Source organism: Amblyomma mixtum, chromosome 3 (assembly GCF_055824585.1).
Source record: "Amblyomma mixtum isolate Tamu chromosome 3, ASM5582458v1, whole genome shotgun sequence".
Taxonomy (NCBI): domain Eukaryota; kingdom Metazoa; phylum Arthropoda; class Arachnida; order Ixodida; family Ixodidae; genus Amblyomma; species Amblyomma mixtum.
The window spans coordinates 86,316,117-86,336,116 of record NC_143014.1 but is presented as its reverse complement, the minus strand read 5'-3'; the positions used below and the strand labels follow the sequence as shown (position 1 = coordinate 86,336,116).

The window sequence follows — 20,000 nt, the reverse complement described above, 5'->3', positions numbered from 1 at the left end:
GACTGACTGACTGACTGACTGACTGACTGACTGACTGACTGACTGACTGACTGACTGACTGACTGACTGACTGACTGACTGACTGACTGACTGACTGACTGACTGACTGACTGACTGACTGACTGACTGACTGACTGACTGACTGACTGACTGACTGACTGACTGACTGACTGACTGACTGACTGACTGACTGACTGACTGACTGACTGACTGACTGACTGACTGACTGACTGACTGACTGACTGACTGACTGACTGACTGACTGACTGACTGACTGACTGACTGACTGACTGACTGACTGACTGACTGACTGACTGACTGACTGACTGACTGAATGAATGAATGAATGAATGAATGAATGAATGAATGAATTGGTGTCGCCGCTTTCAGTGGTATGGTGCTCGGCTGCTGATCCGAAAGACGTGGGTTCGATCCCGGCTGCGGCGGCCGCATTTCGATGGATGCGAAATGTTAGGGGCTCCGTGTACTGTGCGATATCAATGCACGTTAAAGGGCCCCAGGTGGTCAAAATTATCTGCATCCCTCCACTACACCATCCCTTATAGCCTGAGTTGCTTTGGGACGTTGAAACCCATAAACAATAAATCATAATCATTCGGTGTCTGCTCTTAAGGTAGTCTTTGCCGTGCCTATAAGAGCGTCCGAAAGGGTAAAATTGATAAACGGCAAGAAGGTTAGCTTCTGTTTGCTGATCTTTCGCCCTATGAATCCAATATGTACAAAGGAACATTCACCTGCATGATATTGCATTATTTCGACATTGTTTCCATGGCCCTCAGAACAAAGACGTGAAAGCCAGTGCCGGCACACTGTAAAAAATAAAACACCTTTAAAAGAGTTTCCAGGTGTCTATAACTCGCACCCTTGCACCCGGCCCAGAAAGGAGTTTTGTGACTTCAATACATCTTAAAGGTGGGGTGTTTCAGGAAAGAACCAGCCCGAAAATGATAAAACTTGACCCAAAGGTGTTGAGGTGTATCACACACTTTACCACCGAGCCACAGGCGTTTTACGCTTCTTACACCCCTACACCCTTCAGGAAAAAAGCATGCAATGGGTTCATAATTTGTTCCCACTTTTATTACTTTTCTTAAGCGTTCTTTAAATTTACCATTATACTGCCTAAGTAATGCAATATACCTGTATTAGTGGAGCTCTTCATAGCAGTAAACAGGCGGTCTGCACCTAAAACGTTTATTGACAAACAAATCACAAAACTGCAGAAATGTGGAAAATTTTTATTATGAACAAAACACATCCATAAAACAAGGCACAAGAAGCTTCTCCAATGAATTCCTTACTGCCATCCAAAGAACTAAAAATTTTAAGGTACAACAGCACCATACCTGCTTTTATTGGGTTTATGGTGCTGCAAGAATAAGGTTCCATAGCACTTACTCTACCTCCCAATTTTTTCAGAGCAAACAATGAAAAATTCATGCTTGTGCAGCCTTATATACCAGCCTGAAGAAGGCTTGAACTGTGACGCTAACTCCCAGGAATAAGCAAAAAGCAAACTAAAGGCAACTTATGCTGAACACCCATATTCCTAACATTATGGCGCAGTTGTGGAGTGAGCCGCAGTGGTAAGCCTGCTGAGTAGCCATCCTCCCTCGACGAACAGGTTCTCAGCCACCTCGGGATTGTCTTCGGTGAACAGCATACATGGTGCGAGTCTGCATTTTAGACAAAAACAGTAAAATATTTCATACCAGTTTACACTGTTCAATGTTGCTGATAAATTCCAACATATTGCTCATTAACAATGTGTTTTATTATGCATGCTAACGCTAACAGAAAGAAGAAAATCTGCCCATGTGGCGAGCAAGCACCAGCTGTTATTTTTTGAAACATTCCAAAGAGGCCACTGTGGTTTAGAGAAAATTGCTCTAAACGGCATTATACAAACAATGTTTTAGCTAAAAAGCTAGATGTTATGAAATGGAACGAAGGTGGTCAGGTTATGCAATTAATTCTGCATGAACTGCTACAAGCTAGTGCAAACCACTGGCCTGTCTGGAGGGTAAACTGACTATAAAAGGCACAAAACACCATGACAATAAAGACGAAAATAGCGCACTTGAAAATGCTTTAAAATAAACCGAACAACAAGTAATGTGCAAAATTCACTGTAACAACAGAAAGCACAGTATCTGATCAAAGTCAGCAACACAACCCCTTCCATGAGAGTGGTCAGCTGCAACTAATGCAAAGCATGCATTCATTATTATATCAAGCAAGTGACATCTTGAAAGGCAGGCAACAGTGCTAAGTTAACATATCTCCCATATCTGCAGCCAGTAAACTCAAAAATCCATCAAGAAAGATTTGCACAAGGCCACTAAACTACTACAAGAAAAGGAGCTGGGCCAGTTGGTGCATGAATCTTTGCAAAACCACGCAGGATAACACGACACAGACAAGACAGGTGCAGTGATAACTGAGGAATTCATTGTTTAGTTTGCAATGAATACAGAAAGCATCATCCAAATTACAAAGAAGGAAAGTCATGGAATCGTCATTTTGTCAAATCTGTCGTGATTATTTATCCAGGTAGTCAATTTCTTTTTCCTTAGAGTTAGTGATGATGTGCTTAAACAGGTTGAACAATTCTTATGTACCATACACATCTCTTGCATTTCCTCAGAATTTTACATTGTCGAAAGTGTGATAGACACTCACAGTCCGATATGTGTCTTGGTAGCTTGCTACGATATCCTTTCTCAGTATTGCCGATATGTTGCATTAGATAAATGTTAACACGCTGACCTTATTTCCCAACACAGGACGCTCCGCGTGGCGGATAGATCTTGTAGTAAACTAAGCCACTGTCGCATGTCGTGAATTTGTTTCTGTGCTTCGTCTTACGCTGGGCTGTTTTTGAAGCACCTTTGCTAGGAGCATTGCGTACTACATTCAGCTACTTTCTATGAAAAAGCAAATGAAGCCACTGAAAAGAACTTCCACAAGCTGCAAAAGAAGGTCAAGCCAACAACTTGACCAAACTAGGGCTGGTTGTGAAGAAGAGTGAGGGCCTATGCCTGAATGCCTTCTTTATGGCAAAAACACGGAACGATAACTGGCCTTTCAGAGTAATTGTCTCTGAACAAGGATCGTGGCAGCAACCCTTAGGGCAGTATCTGCAAGAATTGCTCTCCTAGCTCACCATAGAAGACCTTTTCCTGGTAAAGAAGCCAGAAGTGTCCACATTCTTCTTGAACAGCCGTCCAGAAGGAGTGTCTTCTCATTGTCATCAAGGACTAACATTACACGCTGCCACATTCCACCTTGTTTGAGACGGTAAGAGAAGGCATTGATTCAATGGGAGCAGCATGATTCCAGAACCAATGCAGAATTAATGCTGATAGATTCCTCGAGTTGCTAGCCGTCTGTTATTTTAGTTTAATTATCTGCACATACAATGGCAAGGATTATGCACCAGTTCCTGCGTTGCACTAATTCTCATTGTCCTGCTAGCCTGTCAAGATAGCGAACTATTAAAAGCTTTGCTTATCACCAATTTGATAATGACCTCCCGATTTTTGGACGACTTCCTAGTAATCCACAAGCTTCATAAACAAGGGCAACACAACGGCATTGTTCACATATTCAAGACCTTCTCCGAAGTCCTTGCTGGAGGTACAGCTTCTCGATCTATGGCTGCACATCAGAGGCCCATATGTACTGGTGTTATGTCCCACAGTCGAAAAAAAGACTGTTGCTACTGGCACACTAAAAAATGTCTCAAACAGATTGTTATTGACTGTCAGCAGGAAAGCGTTGAGGCCCAACTAACATAGTTACCTGAAGCTGGTTTCCCGGATGACCTCGTCTGCAGCCTTGGCTTGAAGATAATGAAAAAAATTTGCTGATCCACCCCAACGAGGCTTCAGAAAGAACGGAAGTTAGCTGTGACGGCATATGTGCATGGTATCAGCCACGCGCAAGAGAAAGTGGTCAGGCGAGCTGGTGTGAACTTAGTAAACAAGGTGCCTAAGTCACTGTCGCATGCTGTGGATTTGACAGCCTTCTTTTATACCAGGCTGTCTTTGAAGCACCCTAGCTGGGCGTGTTGCATACTAAGTTCACACCAGCCTGCCTGACCACTTTCTTTAGTGCGTGGCTGATACCATGCACCTATGACCTTAATCACCGTGTTGCCCACTACCCTCCCGGCTTCCACGTACTCCCCTGGCTCCCTGCGTACCATGTGGGCCTGGGTGAGAAGCTGCTGCCTCGTTACGCGGGTCCTTACCGCGTCTTCTCTTCAGGCAACTGAGCAATGTGACCTATGAAATCACGTCCCTGCACTCCCGCACTGTTCCCCCGGCCCACTCCACAAAGCTCGTGCACGTCACCTGTCTTAAGCCCTACCATTCACACCACCTTAGGGCGCCCAGGGGCTGTGCTTCCTTCCGCGAGGCGGAGGGGGTAGTGCTACAGTGCAAGTTGCAAGGCGAAGAGGACGTTGTTTTGACACTGGGCAGTTGACGACAACAGGCACGCTGCAGCTAGCGCTCGGAGTGACTTGGTTTGGGGTGCCTTCTGAGTACAACCCGTCGCGCCTGCTGCTGAGCTAAACCCCATAGTAATATGCTATGACAGCTACGTTCCATTCTTTCTGAAGCCTTTTACAGGTAGACAGGCAAATTTCTTTATCCTGAAGCCAAGGCTGCAGATGAGGTCATCTGGGAAATCAGCTTCAGGTAGCCATGTCAGGTGGGCCTCAAGGAATTCTTGCTGACGGTCAATACACGAGCTATTTAGGATATTTTTCAGTGCGCCAGTAGCAACAGCCTTTTTTTCGACCTTGGGAAGTAACGCAAGCACATATGGGTCTCTACAAAGTACAGCCATAGATCGGGAAGCTGTACCTCCAGTGGCATTTCTTTGGTCAGCTCAAAGTTAGCAAGAACTTTGGAGAAGGTCTTGAAGATGTCAACAATGACTTTGTGTTACCCTTGGTAATGAAGCTTGTGGGTTACTAAGAAGTCGTCCCCAAATCGGAAGGTCATTATCAAACTGGCGCCATGCACAGCTTTTTAATAGTTGGCTATCTTGACAGGCTAGCTGCACAATGAGAATTAGTGCAACGCTGGAACTGGTGCATACTCCCTGCCACTGTATGCACACATCATTAAACTTTACATAGGTAGAACGGAAGTAGATGGTTAGCAACTCGAGGAATCTATCCGCATTAATTCTGCACAGGTTCTGGAATTGTACTGCTCCCACTGAATTAATGCCTTCTGTTATCGTCTCAAACAAGGCAGCATTTAGCAGCGTGCAGTCTTAGTCCTTGATCAGAATGAGATGACAACTCTTCTGTACAGCTGTTCGAGAGGAATGCAGACACTTCTGGCTTCTTCACCAGGAAGAGGTCTCCCACGGTGAACAAGGAGAGCAATTCTTGCAGATACTGCCCCAAGGGTTCCTTACTTGATCCTTGTTCAGCGACAATTACTCTGAAAGGCCAGTTATTGTTCCGTGTTTTTGCAATAGCGAAGGCATTCAGGCATAGGCCATCACTTTTCGTCATAGCCAGCACTAATTTGGACAAGTTGTTGGCTTGACACAAGTTTTTAGGTTTCGTTCTTCACTGTTTGGCGCTTAACCTTCTTTTGCAGCTTGCGGAAGTTCTTTGCGATGGATTCATTTGCTTTTTTTGCAGAAAGTAGCTGAACGTAGTATGCAACGGGCCAACACAAGATGAAGCACCGAAACAAATTCACAACATGCGACTGTGGCTTCGCTTACGAGATCCCTCTCTCATGCGGAGCGTCGTATGTTGGGAAATAAGGTCAGCGTGTCAACATTTGTCTAATAGAACAAGTCGGCAATACTGAGACAGGATACAGTAGCAAACTAGCAAGACGTGTCGAACTGTGAGTGCACCCCCCACTTTCGATGATGTAAAATTCTTAGGAAATATAATTAACAGCTCATGCCGAGATATAAGAGACGTGCATGACACATAAGAATTGTTCAACCTATGGAAGCACATCATCACTAACGCCAACGAAAAAAGAAATTGACTATCTGGATAAATAAGCCCAACAGATTTGACCAAATGATGATTCCATGACTTTCCTTCTTTTGTATTTTGGATCATATTTCCTGTATTTATAGTGAGCAAAGCGATAAATTCCTCAATTGTTAGTCAGCGCAGTACCTGTGTGTTCCTGTCAGTGCCCTGTTACCCTGCACGCTGCTTTGCCTAGACTAATATACTATCACACATTAAGAGATGAAGTCTACATCTGGAAAAAGACCACAAGGGGTTCCAAGCTGTTTCCTTTCTGGTTCGCGTTTCCTTTCTTAGAGGCATACATGCACCATGTAGTGAACAAAAGTACAAAGTAGATAAATAGAATTGATCATCTTGCAAATATCACTACTGTAAAATGGTGTTAACAAATGGCCACATTCATCCTTAGGCCAGATCCGCATTTCATCTGTCATTACATATGAAACATGAAACTACGAAGCAGCCAGGTGAATGAATACATTTTTCCCAGAAATTTACCAAAGGTACACACAGTGATACCATTCCAGTGGATCAGTTGAGTATACTGCTCAGGAGCAGCAGTATTCACATGGGGTGAATGCTAGCAGCAAAAAATATTGGCAATGCAATACAAGTTTGCATACAAGATGCGAAATAAACGGCATGATATGGAACCATTCCAATTATGCAAGCAGAAAAAATTGCATTCAACCTACACTGCAATATTAATTGAGCTACAAAAATATTATAAAGGCTTCTTCAAATCAGCGCACAGTTGGCATTTATATGCCATTGGGTCATTCCATGCCAACTGTTCCAGGCTTAGCACTGAATCTTCTATTTCTTTAAAAAAATTCATGGCTTATTGCATTACCTAGGCAAACATTATCCCAGCTTGTTTTAGGCGGAGTAATTTTTTCCCGTCGTGGCCGCCATTTCATGTTTGAAAGTGATAGCCAAACCTAACCTTGCAAAAAAATTTATAAAAAGAAACGTTCTTACGCAGGACTATGAAGTTTCTGTTATATAAATTAAAGGTATTCCATATCCAATGCAGTAAATTGAACTTATTTTGTTTTAAATAAAACATGTAATAAGTACAAAATATAAAAATTTGAAATCTTTTATCAAATTTCATGTTCTCAGAGTAGTTATTCTATTTTCTAAGCTGTCGAGAAGGCAAAGGTGATAAAAATGTTTCAGAGAGCAAAACATGTAAGGCAAGACAGCGAAAGGATTCTAAAGTCGAGAGAATTTGCTTTTTGTGACATATTCAGTAGTCTACTACATAATGAGGTGATCTTAATTAAATTATGAAAGATAGAAATTTAAACAGTACCATTTAATGGCATTTATTTTTAGTTTATTTGGGGCTCTTTTTTTGTTTTAAGCGAGAAAACAATCTTACAAGTTGAGTCCCTGCGTTCAACATCGACACTGCTCAGTGCTTCCTTTTCACTCCAGCACACTTTTCCACCAGCTGTAAATTACACAAAACCAGCACTCCGCTGCACGAATACAATGGTGTGCTGGTCTTCGATGCCACCAGCTTCGGCAATAAAGAAATCTGCTGAAGGATAGATTTACAAAAAGTAAAAATGAAGGAAGGGGCCACATGGCAGAACGGCTCTCGTTCCTCGACACAGGGAAGCACTGTTTGTGGTATGACCAATCAGAGTTAAAACCTCTACTACCATGAAAATTATTTAAACTTTTCAGTGGAATGGACTTTTTCACCTGATCACATGGGAAGAGCGCTTGTGACGGCATTGGTGGAAGTGTGAGGCCCCCTGCAGCAACAGAAAGCATTCAGACGCCATTGAAAGGTTAAATACTGATCCTCTATAAGCTGTTTACATGGGCGGAGAAAACCATTAAGAGTGTCGTAGCTATCTGGGTGCTCCAACAAATGATTCAAGAAAACAAAGGTGAACTCACTAGGCGGTTTACAAGAGTGCTACCATTAAAATAAGCATTTTTCACCACATCAAGCCTTTTTTATCTCTCTCAATGGTGCACGCTGGACTTAAGTCATGCTCGAGTTCAAACTGACAAAATGTGAGCGAACATGCCAGCAGACATGTCAAAACCAAAATTTGAGGAGCATCCACATGGAGCACCGTGCAGCGAAGCTTTGTGTCTCCTTGATGCCGGCTCTAGTGTGCACCGCAGTGTCGAGCAAGCAGCCAGCAATGCTGGGGTTGAAGGTAGACTCAAATTGCGAAATTATTTTCACGCCTAAAACGAAAATTGCTCCAATTAAAATTTTAGAAATGTCACAGCCATTAGAAAATAAATGAGGCCAACCTCACTGAGCCACTGGCGGCTGAATATGCCTCAAAAATATTTTTTTTCAGCTGACTGACATGCCTTGCATTTTTTTCATCTCTGAAACACTTTTATCACATTCTTTGCCTTTTGGATAACCCAGAAAAATAGTTGAAATGACTGTTATGAGAACATAAATTGAATAAAAAATATCAATTTCCAATATTTTTGTACCTTCTTTCATGTTTTATACATGAGTCCAATTTATTGGATATAAAAGCACGTCCTTTATTTATATGAAAAAGTTTCAGTCATGCATAAAGCGTTTATTTTTAACAAGTTTTTTGTAAGACTTAGCTTTGGTATTGCTTGTAAACATAAGACTGTGGCCACGACACGAAACTTCTTTTTTTCTGCCAAGAACATGCTTTAAAAATCTTTGTCATGGTAATAAAATAAGCCATGATTTTTTTGTTTCTGTAGGAAATCAAGTGCAGTCGAGTACAAAAGTCTGGATAACGTGGCGTGGAATCACCTTATTCAGTATTGCACAGCAACACAATACACAGCCTACTTATCACCAGGCATATAGCAGCTTCCATATAGGTCAATAAATTGGCTGGGCTGTAAGAGGCTTCTGTAACACTAGAAAAATTACAATTACAAGTTACAACGAGGACACCAATCTGAATCTTTACATTGTGCAGATGTATAACCGTGACACTGAGAACTCCCACTCCCCTACGCACTTGGATGGTGGTATTGTTCCTGCCAGTCTACCAAATATAGTCCCCGCAATATAATGAGTCTAGCATTTTGCCCTCTGTAGACGTGAGCAGGAAAGGAGACTTAATGCAGGTAATAACAAACATAAGCATCCTAAGAGCTTGGTAAGCTTGCAAAATTTAAGCTTGTTCGGTTCCAAAGATATGCAATAGCAACCTGAATGGTCATTCATTCAAACCATGCGAATGCAATGGGTAAAATGGCTCCACAATGTAAAAGGTTACTTTCTTGAGCTAGTCGGTACATGTTTGTCAGCATGAAGGGCACAGCATGACTATAATGGTATGAAAGAACAAGACAGACTAGGCGCTGACTCAAGACTGACGATCTTAATTGCTGCCACACAATAAACAGGTGAAAAAAGAGTATAAACAACATTTTTTTTCGCGACAGTTTGCCAGCTTGCAAAACATGTGGCACTGCATTAAAGATTGACTGCGAAAGGCAAAAATGCTGGCGAATAAAAACAAAAAAAAAATGTTTAAAAATGTAGAAGAAACTGTTACCCTGCCGTCTAAGCTGCTGAGGTAGCCTATACTCCGTCTCACAAGATGTTTGCAGCACTACGAAAGGTAGAGCTCTCTCGTCCAATCAGGATGGCGCGCACTAAATTAGTGTGTTCCTACGCGCCTGTGGCTCAATCCACCTGATGTCCAGGTGGCTTCTTTCTACCTCTAGCAGGTGGCACTTGATGTCTTTTTATTCTATTTTGGTTTGTTTTTGGACAGGCGGACGCCCGTTCCAAAGGGACTAGCCCCACTTTTTTTTTTTTGTCGCAACCTGTTCTGATCAGTTCCTCTGTTGTCGCGAAGCCACCTGCTTCGCCTGCTTGGGGAAATAGCGCACTGTCGATGTAGAGCACACAGGAGACACAACAGACTCGACCGACGCCATGTTGGAAAGTGGCAACGCATCACTACCTCGCAGCAGGACTCCGCAGAGCTGTGTCCGTACGGGCTTTGTCTGGTAATATCACCAGTGATTGAAACACTCCCTACCATTTAAATATACCTGTCCAAACCATGTTTTTAGTTGCAATGCTTATTGTTTTGATTAATAGTCATACGCTCCTCAAATATTCAAGGGACTATTTTCCGCGTTTCTGCAGTCCTGATTGGACGAGAGAGCTCTACCTTCCGTAGTGCTGCAAACATCTTGTGAGACGAAGTATAGTTCTTTGCATCTGAGCACAACAGAATGTTTGCAGATGCATTTGTCTTGCTCCTGACGGATAAAACGCATCAACAACAATCTCCCGCGTGTGCTGGTCCTTATGCGTGTACAGTATGGTTGTACGGCTGAAAGCAGAGGTGCAGTTTTCACACGACAGCCAATATTTGACCATATTGCTTTCAGGAGGTGGTTTTAAGGGGCTCTTGTGTTCGCTCAGACAGTCGTTTAGGCATGTCCTGTTTGACTGATAGAGCACGTTCCGCGGGATAGCTCACTTCTGTGCGCCACATTTTTGGGGCACTTGTACATAAGAGAATTCTCGGTTCTTTTCGCATTCTGCAGGTGGCAACCCTTCACGGTTGACACTCTTGCGGAGATATTGCAATTTGCTTGGAGCAGAGAATACTACTCGCACACCAGGCCTAGCTCCTATTCTTTTCAAATTGTGAGACACTCGTGGAAAGGACGCGTTCACAAGCAGAAGTACACAGGACTGTGTACTTCTCCTGCTTGTGAACACATACTTTTTGAGAGGAGGAGATTAAGACATTATGTGGTAGCGCACTTTTTATCACCAAATGCTAGTACCAAGTTCGCAGGGATATGGTAGCCGCAGCTGGCAAAGGACTGCCTTTGCCCTGCAGTGGGTGTAATCAGGATGATGATGATGACGAGAAAACTACGTTTAACGACACTCAAACTGGTTTGCAATAACCCCATGCTGACAATGAACTAGCAAGGATGTACAAATAAATGAGGGCATGGTTAGGCTATGTACCCTGTTTCATGAAGCAGCCTGATGAAGGAAAGAAGGGAAAATGGCCCAAAAAAGAACCTAGCATACAACATAAAAAGAAGCTTGCAGCAAGAACTAGAACACACCTTTGCTTCCATACTGCTCGTGAATATTTCCCAGCGGCAACAAGGTGCAAGCTGTGGCTGTGGACTCCCATGTGGATGTAGATGTTTCCCCTGCAGACATCCATTTAATACCATCACGATTAGAGGCCGCCAAAATTCAGAAATTAGGTCACTACGGCCAAACAATGAAGCTTTTAAAAACTTGAAAAAGCAAGCTAAATATACCTAGCTGGCACAGCACTGGATTCTTTAATCTGGATGCCGTTCTAAAAACAATTAAAAACCAAAATAGATAGCAGCGTCAACAAATTTATACAAAAACATGGCCTGATGCACAAACGATCAGTGGTCAGCGCCTGCAGCACACAAAATTGAAAGCTTATCTCAGACGTCACGCTGACGCAACGCATTTTACGCACAGATACGGAATAGACCTTACGCACGGGCGGAAAAATTACCACGTGCAGATAAACCGTAGGACAAGGAATTTGACGAAATAGCGTTAAACGGCTTTAAATTGGACAGAACACACATACTAGAGCTCTTAAGTAGCATGAGGCAGTACTCTGTAACATTCGTTTCGTCAAAACAAAAACAGCTCTGAGTAGAATCATTCTCGGCGAACTCTGTTCAGTGCTGCTTCTCTTCCTGGATACATGGAAAGAGCTGCCTGTCTGCAGATCTTGGCACTTTGGTACTAGAAGCGGCAAGTCTTGAGGCCGCTCTTCCATAAAATATGCTTTGAATAATGCAAACCAGCATGCATGAAGACATAGTATTGCTTACCATTCGAGGCAGGTGTATAGTCGTGCCGAGCTGATGAAGTGCGTCTCCAAGTCACGGCAACGCTAGTTTTTCATTAACGCCGACTTCAGGACGTTTCTACATTACAAAATACATTCTGGTGCATAAACAGCGCACATTATAACTTCGCCCGTGATTTCTGATATCAAACCTTTAAACCGTGAGCGAGCGCCGGCCTTTCTGCCAATCTACAACAAAGAAACGCATTCGGCAGAGCCTCCAAAGGCTGCTTCTGTTCCGATACGTGAGATACGAGTACTTGGACAGCAGTGAACGAACCTACGCACTACTCCAGTTATATATGCACAAAAAACACTTCAGTTCAACACGGTACCTCGAAAAACGCGGTCGAAAGCGCAGTTCACGTCAACTGCTGAAATCCGCACACCACGACCGACGCCACACCGTACTCAACAGGCAGGAAAAAATCAACAAAGGCCCGACGGTACCAATGGCCGCCTAGCGGCGGAAATGTAGTTTCACTTTCAGTTTCACTTTCAGTTTTGAATTCAGTTTATTGGGTTTTTTACAGTGCGTACGGAAGCTAGAATGTATTTGCATCATCGGAACAGCATACGCAACGATTGCCAACCGTTACCAGTTATGGAAAATGCGAAGTGATTAAATTAGATATATTTCTTCGTATTCAAAAGTTACCATGAATTGGCCCCCTTGCCGTTTCTTTCTTTTTACGTTCACTCCAGCGGCTGCATTTCGATGGTGGCGAAATATATATAAAAAAGTGTAGCCTATATCGTCGTCGAAAGTGGAGGGAGCATGAAATGTATGGCAGTCACGGCGTAGCATATTTTGGGACGGCACCCCCACCGTCAAGCGACACCTTCGAAGGGCCGCACAGGGACGGTGCCAGGGCATTCGTGGTGAGGAGGCTCAGAGAGGTAGAAGATGAGCGGGAGGGCGCTATGTTATGATGGATAGGCATAATGCTCCAAGGCCTGTGGCATTGCTCTTCATAAACTTAAATTAATTAACAAAACGCAGCGGTGATTGAGAGCAACACATAAGGCCGAATGCCGACTGCAAGGTCTGATCGCGACAGATTTTTCTGCGGTCCAGTAGACCTTCAGCTCCCTTGGCGCTCTCATGGGCCCGCACAGCGTGCTTCCACTCGCGGCGCGCCTGTTACGAGATCAGCGGGAGGATCGAAATGTTCGCTTAAGGTTCTAAACGTTCTAGCTCATGTTCTCTGTCCTGTGCGCTGCTGTGCGTAGACGATGTTCGCTAGTTTGTCCAGAACGGAAACTGGAAGCACTAAATGCCTAAATTGTCCGTGTGTTGTGCGAATGTCAGTGCACGTTAAAGGACCCACGATTGCCGAAAATGGTATGGAGTCCTCCACTACGGTGTCTCCGATAGCTCAGGTTTAGCTTTCAGACATTAAACGCTGTATACCGCAGCATTTAACTTTTTTGTATAATGGGTTTGCACAGGTACCTTCTGCTACTCGCTCAGTTTTGGAGAGCTACGTACGTCGGGGCAAAATAAAATTTTTGTTTTCTTCCCTTTGCTCTTTGAGCTTCTCAAGCTCTTCTGGGACCCTAATTAACTTCAGGTCTCCATCATTACCTTTCTTCCAGTTGACACAGAGGTTACTTCAAGAAATTGCTAATTTTGGTCTTGTTTTTTGCGCGTAGTTTCGTGCGTAAAGTAGAATGATTTCGCGCTGATAGTACTCCGTTTGAAAAATATGCAGGGTGTTTCACGTAACTTGAACCAAGGATTTAAAAAAAGCGGTACACCGCAGCCAGCTGAAACAAACGATGCATTGTTCGCCATCATGTGGCGCTCCTCAGAATATTTTGTATTGCGCTTAATTAATTAACTAAGATGAATTATGCAATTTTTCATATATTCACTTTAGTGCCAAGACCATTACGTTAGGTTGTAGAGCAGGTTTATAAACAACGAATACAGTTTATTGTAGCATCGTATCTCCTACGGGGTCCTTTTTTCCGGCATCTAAAGAAAGCCCGCGAAATATGAAAAGATACCACGTGACTACGCTCGTGCGCTACCAAATTGCAACGCTCTCAACGGCGTTCTCGAGCAAACTGAGCATGGAAACTGAGTGTGCCCGCTGACCGTGGCGAAGTGAACGGCCGCCGCTCTTAGCAGCGGCTTGACAGTGCGTCAGCACTTTCCGCAGCGGCGCGGCGGCCGTAATAAAATCAATAACTTTTTTTTTTTTTTTTCAGCTGCGAGTGAACCAATATTTTTCTCGCCGCTGCATGTATGTTCTCGGGTGCGAAAGATGTAAACCATGCTCAAAGTGCAATCCTCAAAAGCGCATACTATCGCCCCCGTCAGAGCGTTTGTACTGCCTTCATAATTAGTTAAGTTGGGATCGCCATATGTGGAATGTTGCCTTAACAATCGCGTCGATGCATCAGTGAAACGTGGATAAAATGCCGAAAACGCATGTTACTGCTTCACACGTGCACGTGTTGTTGTCACAGTAACCACGCCAACACATTTTGTCCCATAAAACGCACGAGCTACAGCTATATTTTATGTTTTTTACAGTTCCCTTCCCCAATTAGTCCGGCATGCTTAACTGAGGTGAAGCCAGCTTTACATTTTTTAAAGGAACACCCTTGCCTGCACTGGCGGGTATTTTGACCATATGCACCCGCCCCTGAAATGCTAGGTTGCAGACGGGTGCAGGACGGGTGCACGAGTAACAGAAACTCCTATTTTGTCGGGTGCGAGGGTGTGTTAGTCAGTTTGTTCCTTTAAAGGTGTGAAATTTTTTACAGTGCACGGTACTTGAAAAAAGTATCTTCGACACCGATATCCGACACCCCCAAAAATTGTGTTTCCAATGCCGATACAAGATGGAACCAAAATTGACACTGTATCGTCGATACTTCGATACACCACTGAAATCACCATTATTAATAAAGCTGGTAGCAAGATTTGCGAGATTAAGTAATTTCTCCGTGGTTTCTGGAATTTTTTGTTGCATCTGATAATATATAGCGCACTATATCTAATAGGGTTTAAACGAATCCGGCTGCAAGTTTTTTTTTACTCTCCAATTTCTTTAAGCTCCGTTGTTGGCGCAGTTGGTTCCCTTAACACTTTATCATTGGAATCAAGCCATGGTGAGATCGTAACGATTACTTCCATAAGCAGCCTAGCAAAATCTTCTTTTAAAGCTAATGTACCTGCGAACCTGGTCTCTGAGCACTTAACTACACACCAATAAACTTTAAACAATTTATGCTGCCCTTCGTTTCTTGCTGCATTAATTAGCAGTTGCCTCTGCCTTTTCGTTTGCGAAAAGGTGCAACCTCCATGCACTTGGGAAAGACGAATGGTTATTTCCCTAGCACTATGTTTAACACATGTTTGAAGTTGAAGATTCTTCGTTAAAGGCTAGAAGGCAAATAACAAAGAATAAAATGGCTAAAAGTGCTTATTAGGCAAAATATGTCTTGTTAATCCCTATTATTTAGATACTTTTTCAGTTAACGCTAGCAAGTATCAGCATTTCCTCAACACCGCTGGTTCGAAAGAGCCCCGGCATGCGGTCGTGCTTCAAGTGAAGCAAATGACGAAGGCCTCTCTGCAGGCGTACACGAGCACGTTGCCGTGTTGTATTTGAAGGTGCCTTTTATCAATGGATATTAGTGAATCATAGCCAGGTCGATTCAGGATCCTTGAAGTATAATTGACAAAGTCAAATTTCACTAGTGCCTCTTGAGAAGTACGGCTTGCTTTAGCGCTGCTGTTCCATACTAAAGGAATTCGTCAGCCGATGCACTTACCGCTGATAACACCACCATTCCGCGTGTGGAAGAGTGCGTGACTTTTATCGTGCTTAGAAAGTAATCGACAAATGTCATGTCCTGCAAGCTCCTCAGCATGAAGGCGAAAGTCGTCCACTTCTGTTGGCAACCACAACGACTTTAAATAGCGGTGAAGGGGTGTTGTTTCTACCATAAGGGTGAGTCTGCCCCCTCATCCCTTTCTATTATCGAGCGTGCAGGCTCAACATATATGTCGTATATCTGCCAAACAACGAAAGTAGGAAGTAAGATGGCAGACCGGCACTGAGCTACAAACTGTCTTCGTTAACCTTCTTAACATCAAAACCAAGACTCTACTTATACGCTAAAATAAAACTTCAGACTGAGTATACACATGTAATGACAAGTGCATGCATCTACTCATAGCGCCCCGCCGCGGTGGCTCAGTGGTTACGGCGCTCGGCTGCTGACCCGAAAGACGCGGGTTCGATCCCGGCCGCGGCGGCCGAATTTCGATGAAGGCGAAATTCTAGAGGCCCGTGTGCTGTGCGATGTCAGTGCACGTTAAAGAACTCGAGATGGTCGAAATTTCTGGAGCCCTTCACTACGGCGTCCCTCATAGCCTGAGTGCCGCCGCGGTGGCTCAGCGGTTATGGTGCTCGGCTGCTGACCCAAAAGACGCGGGTTCGATCCCGGCCGCGGCGGCTAGAATTTCTTTGGAGGAGAAATTCTAGAGGCCCGTGTACTGTGCGATGTCAGTGCACGTTAAAGAACCCCAGGTGGTCGAAATTTCCGGAGCCCTCCACTACGGCGTCTCTCATAGCCTTAGTCGCTTTGGGACGTTAAACACCATAAACCAAACCATCATAGCCTGAGTTGCTTTGGGACGTTAAACCTCAGTAAACCAAACCAGACCAAAACATCTACCCATAGCGGTGCACATAAAACGCACTACACTGCAAGCGAATTCATGCATACGACGGTGCACGTCCCGCAGTGAAAAGAATTCATCATTTGTAGAAACCCATTTACGCGGGTCAGCCATTTCACAGTTTGCATTTGTGGCAGTGGAAATATCGCCTTTTGTTTATTCCAAAGATAGACACGCATATGCATTAGCATGACGATTCATCAGCCATGGCTCTCATGTGTTACGCATCTTTTAAAGGCAAACACGTTGCACAAAATAGCTTGAAAATCTCCAAGTAGTTTGGTTGGTTGGTTGGTTTATGGGGTTTAACGTCCCAAAGCGACTAAGGCTATGAGAGACGCCGTAGTGGAGGGCTCCGGAAATTTCGACCACCTGGGGTTCTTTAACGTGCACTGACATCGCACAGTACACGGGCCTCTAGAATTTCTCCTCCAAAGAAATTCCAGCCGCCGTGGCCGGGATCGAACCCGCGTTTTTTGGGTCAGCAGCCGAGCACCATAACCACTGAGCCACCGCGGCGGCAATCTCCAAGTTGTAGGTGCCGAATAGAAAGCGCTGTCAGAGTGATTTTTTTTAAACATGCTTTGCAGGATTACCCCGGGGATCATGTCCAGAATGACGTGATAAGTGGTCTCTAATGCATCATAGAGTCGGAGATTGACAAACCATACGAGTTCCCTGCGGTGATGCAGTCATGCTCTTGAAAAGAAAACATTAGAATGCAGCTTAGAGGGACACTGAGGACAAACTGAAGTTGACCTGTATCGATATATTGGCCCTTGCTAACGACAAATAGGGTACTTTCACTGAAAACAAAGCTTTTTTAAGTTAAAAAAGGCCACGAAATAAAAAAAAATTGTCTGCGATTTAGCTCTGGTTAACCCTGTAGTGACGCGATAGCTACAGCTGGCCGAGTGGTGGAACTCGCTCAGTCCAAATGCAAAGTAAGTCTTTTGCCGCTCCGTTTCGCTGGGCGTTCCTTCTTCATCTACGTGCCTGGACTCCCCCTCTCTCCCTCTCCACTCCTCCCCACTCGGTTTCGCCGGCGCGCCGCCGGCAGCTGCTCCGCACCACGTGACCAGCCACGGCGCCGCCATGCTGAAGGCTCGAAATGCGGCGCGCACACCAGCTGCGTGCTCTCACGTCACTCCGCGCATGCGCACAACTGACGAGGCTGGCGGCGTCTTCTCCACCGTCGGCGAGGCGCGCGGCGCGCCACAAGCTGCTGGCTATGACGTCAGTCCGCGCATGCGCACAGCTGGCGGAGCGGTGGTGCCACGGCTCAGCGCACAGCCACGCTGACCTCGCGAAGCGGCTGGCGTAGTGTAGCTATCGCTACAATAAAGGTGTTGCCGCCGCTCGCCGTAACAGGCAAAGTACAATGACGTCAATAATTTTACTCCGAAGGCAGTGCTACTGTACCTCCCCCACTAGCTAGGGGGCTCACTGTCCACCCACCACAACCCTCAATTCACCGCTCATCTTCACCTTCCAGAAGGGCCATCCAGCAACCACCGTTCAACTCTACCCTGCAGAAGTTCCTCCCTGCACATGACCTTCACCCACTAGAAGCCCACGCAGCAGCGGAATGGAATGACAATGATGATGAGGGTGCTGATGCAAAACATTTTACTTGGAACTAATATCGGTTGTCGGTCCCCCTATTCTGGGAGTGCACTGGACCTTGCAGCGCCGCTCTGGCCCTTTCTGTCAGCTCCTGCTGACCTTTCCGGCCTGAGCTGGAGAGCATTTCCTCCCATCGCTTAATCATCGGTTCTATACTCTTTCTGTTACTGTGTTGTTTGTGCAGGTCCATACCATGAGGTATAGGTCCGCTTCTATGCCACAGTGTGAGCATTGTGGCTAATAGTCTTATCGGTGTATTACGTGAAGTATTTTTGGGCTTGAGCATGCGGTGGTATTCTCAGTGTTATTTCCAGTTGCTCGTGTAGTTCTTTCTTCGGTGGCGCATATTCCTTCTGTCTAGCCTATATTGTTGTAGGATTTCTGAGTATGCGGTGTATGTTTGACTAGTTGTGCTTTTCACTGTTTGGAATTATCCTGAGTAGGAGTGCTCGGGGTGCGGCGTGTGCGCCTTCGTTCCCCTCGGACTGATGCGCTGGTGTCCATATGAGTCTTGCTCGATTTCAGGCTTGCTTTATGTCCTTCAGGATCCTAATGGTTGCCTGCACTGCCCCTGGTGTACTTCTTGCATGCTCCTTACGAATCCATGATTACATTCGTTCTTTCCTGAGTGTTTATTGCGAGCACAATGGCTGCCTCCTCCGCTTTAGTTGGATCTCTGTACATCATTGATGCGTTGTTTCTGAGGTTGCCATCCGAGTCTGTGACTCCTATTGTCATGATGCCTCCAATCGGCCCTGCCACGCATCTGCGTATAGCGTTTTTCCGTTGTTCTTCCATTGTTTTCTATGCCTTGAGCTCTGTCCTCACCTCTTCCTGCGTGGTGTACCGGGTGCATGATCTTTGGTATGGTCTCTACTTGTAAGATCATGTTCAGCTCTTTACGGCCTTCATGTCGGTCTCGCGTTGTGCTTATGTATGGCAGTGTGAGTCTGTCTAACATTGCGCTGCGTGTCCTACTGTTGGCTAGGCCGCATTTCTGCGATGTTAGGTGGACTTAAATTATTTCATCCAGCGTGTTGTAGATTCCCAGCATCTGCAGTCTTTTTATTGACGTGCTGATTGGAATGCGATGGGCCTTTTATATATGCCTTCCTTATCAGTGCGCTGATTTTTTTCTTGTCCGTTTTTTTTATTTTAAGGTACAGCGCGACGCACACAATTCTGCTGATTATGGAAGCCTGTACTAGCTGCAAGGTGTCTTTCTCTTTTGGGGCTCTTCTTCTGTTGGTGATTCTGCAGTTCATTCTTGCGACTTTTTCTGCCGTCTCTACTAGTGTTCTTGTTACTCTTGATTATTTTTTTTTGCGATAGTATGGCCTTGTGCTTAACATTGTCAAATGTCCCCCTGAGATCTAATGCTAGAATAGCTTTGGTTTGGTTTCCCCTTGGCATATCTATTATTTTCTCTTTTAGCTCGAGGAGGATGTTATGGGTTGAGAGGTCTGTTCTGAAGCAAGCCATAGTGTTTGGGGTTCTGCCTTCTTTTTCCATGTACTTGTATAGCCTTTTGTAGGTTATTTTCTCACAGTTTCCCTAGCACGATGTGAGCGAGATCGTTCTTTAGTTCGCTGTGTTGATTTCTATCCCTTGCTTTGGTATGAAGTATACCTCTGCCGCCTTTCAGGCCTGTGGTATCTTTCCTTCGACCCAGCAGTTATTAAAAGAATCTCTTACTCTTGTCGAGGTTGGCCAGCATCTTGATTGTGACTCCGTCCCTTCCTTCTCATTT

At 44.7% G+C, this 20,000-nt stretch overlaps 1 protein-coding gene and 1 long non-coding RNA gene across 18 annotated transcripts in view; one reads left to right on the top strand and one right to left on the bottom strand.

Annotated features, from left to right (window-relative positions):
- The window catches only part of LOC149350833 (thiamine-triphosphatase-like), a 663,235-nt gene that overhangs the window by 497,406 nt on the left and 145,829 nt on the right, over nt 1-20,000 (top strand). The gene's annotated exons all lie outside the window — the stretch shown is intronic.
- On the bottom strand, nt 1,240-12,324 carry LOC149350834 (uncharacterized). Of its 4 annotated transcripts, XR_016290457.1 has the most exons (4): nt 11,903-12,324; nt 11,138-11,227; nt 7,766-7,818; nt 1,240-1,697 (listed from the first exon to the last, which is right to left on the bottom strand). It is a non-coding gene; the product is annotated as an uncharacterized LOC149350834 (long non-coding RNA). The 4 variants fall into 4 exon arrangements; XR_016290460.1 differs by lacking the exon at nt 7,766-7,818; XR_016290458.1 differs by lacking the exon at nt 11,903-12,324 and having other exon boundaries at nt 11,138-11,893.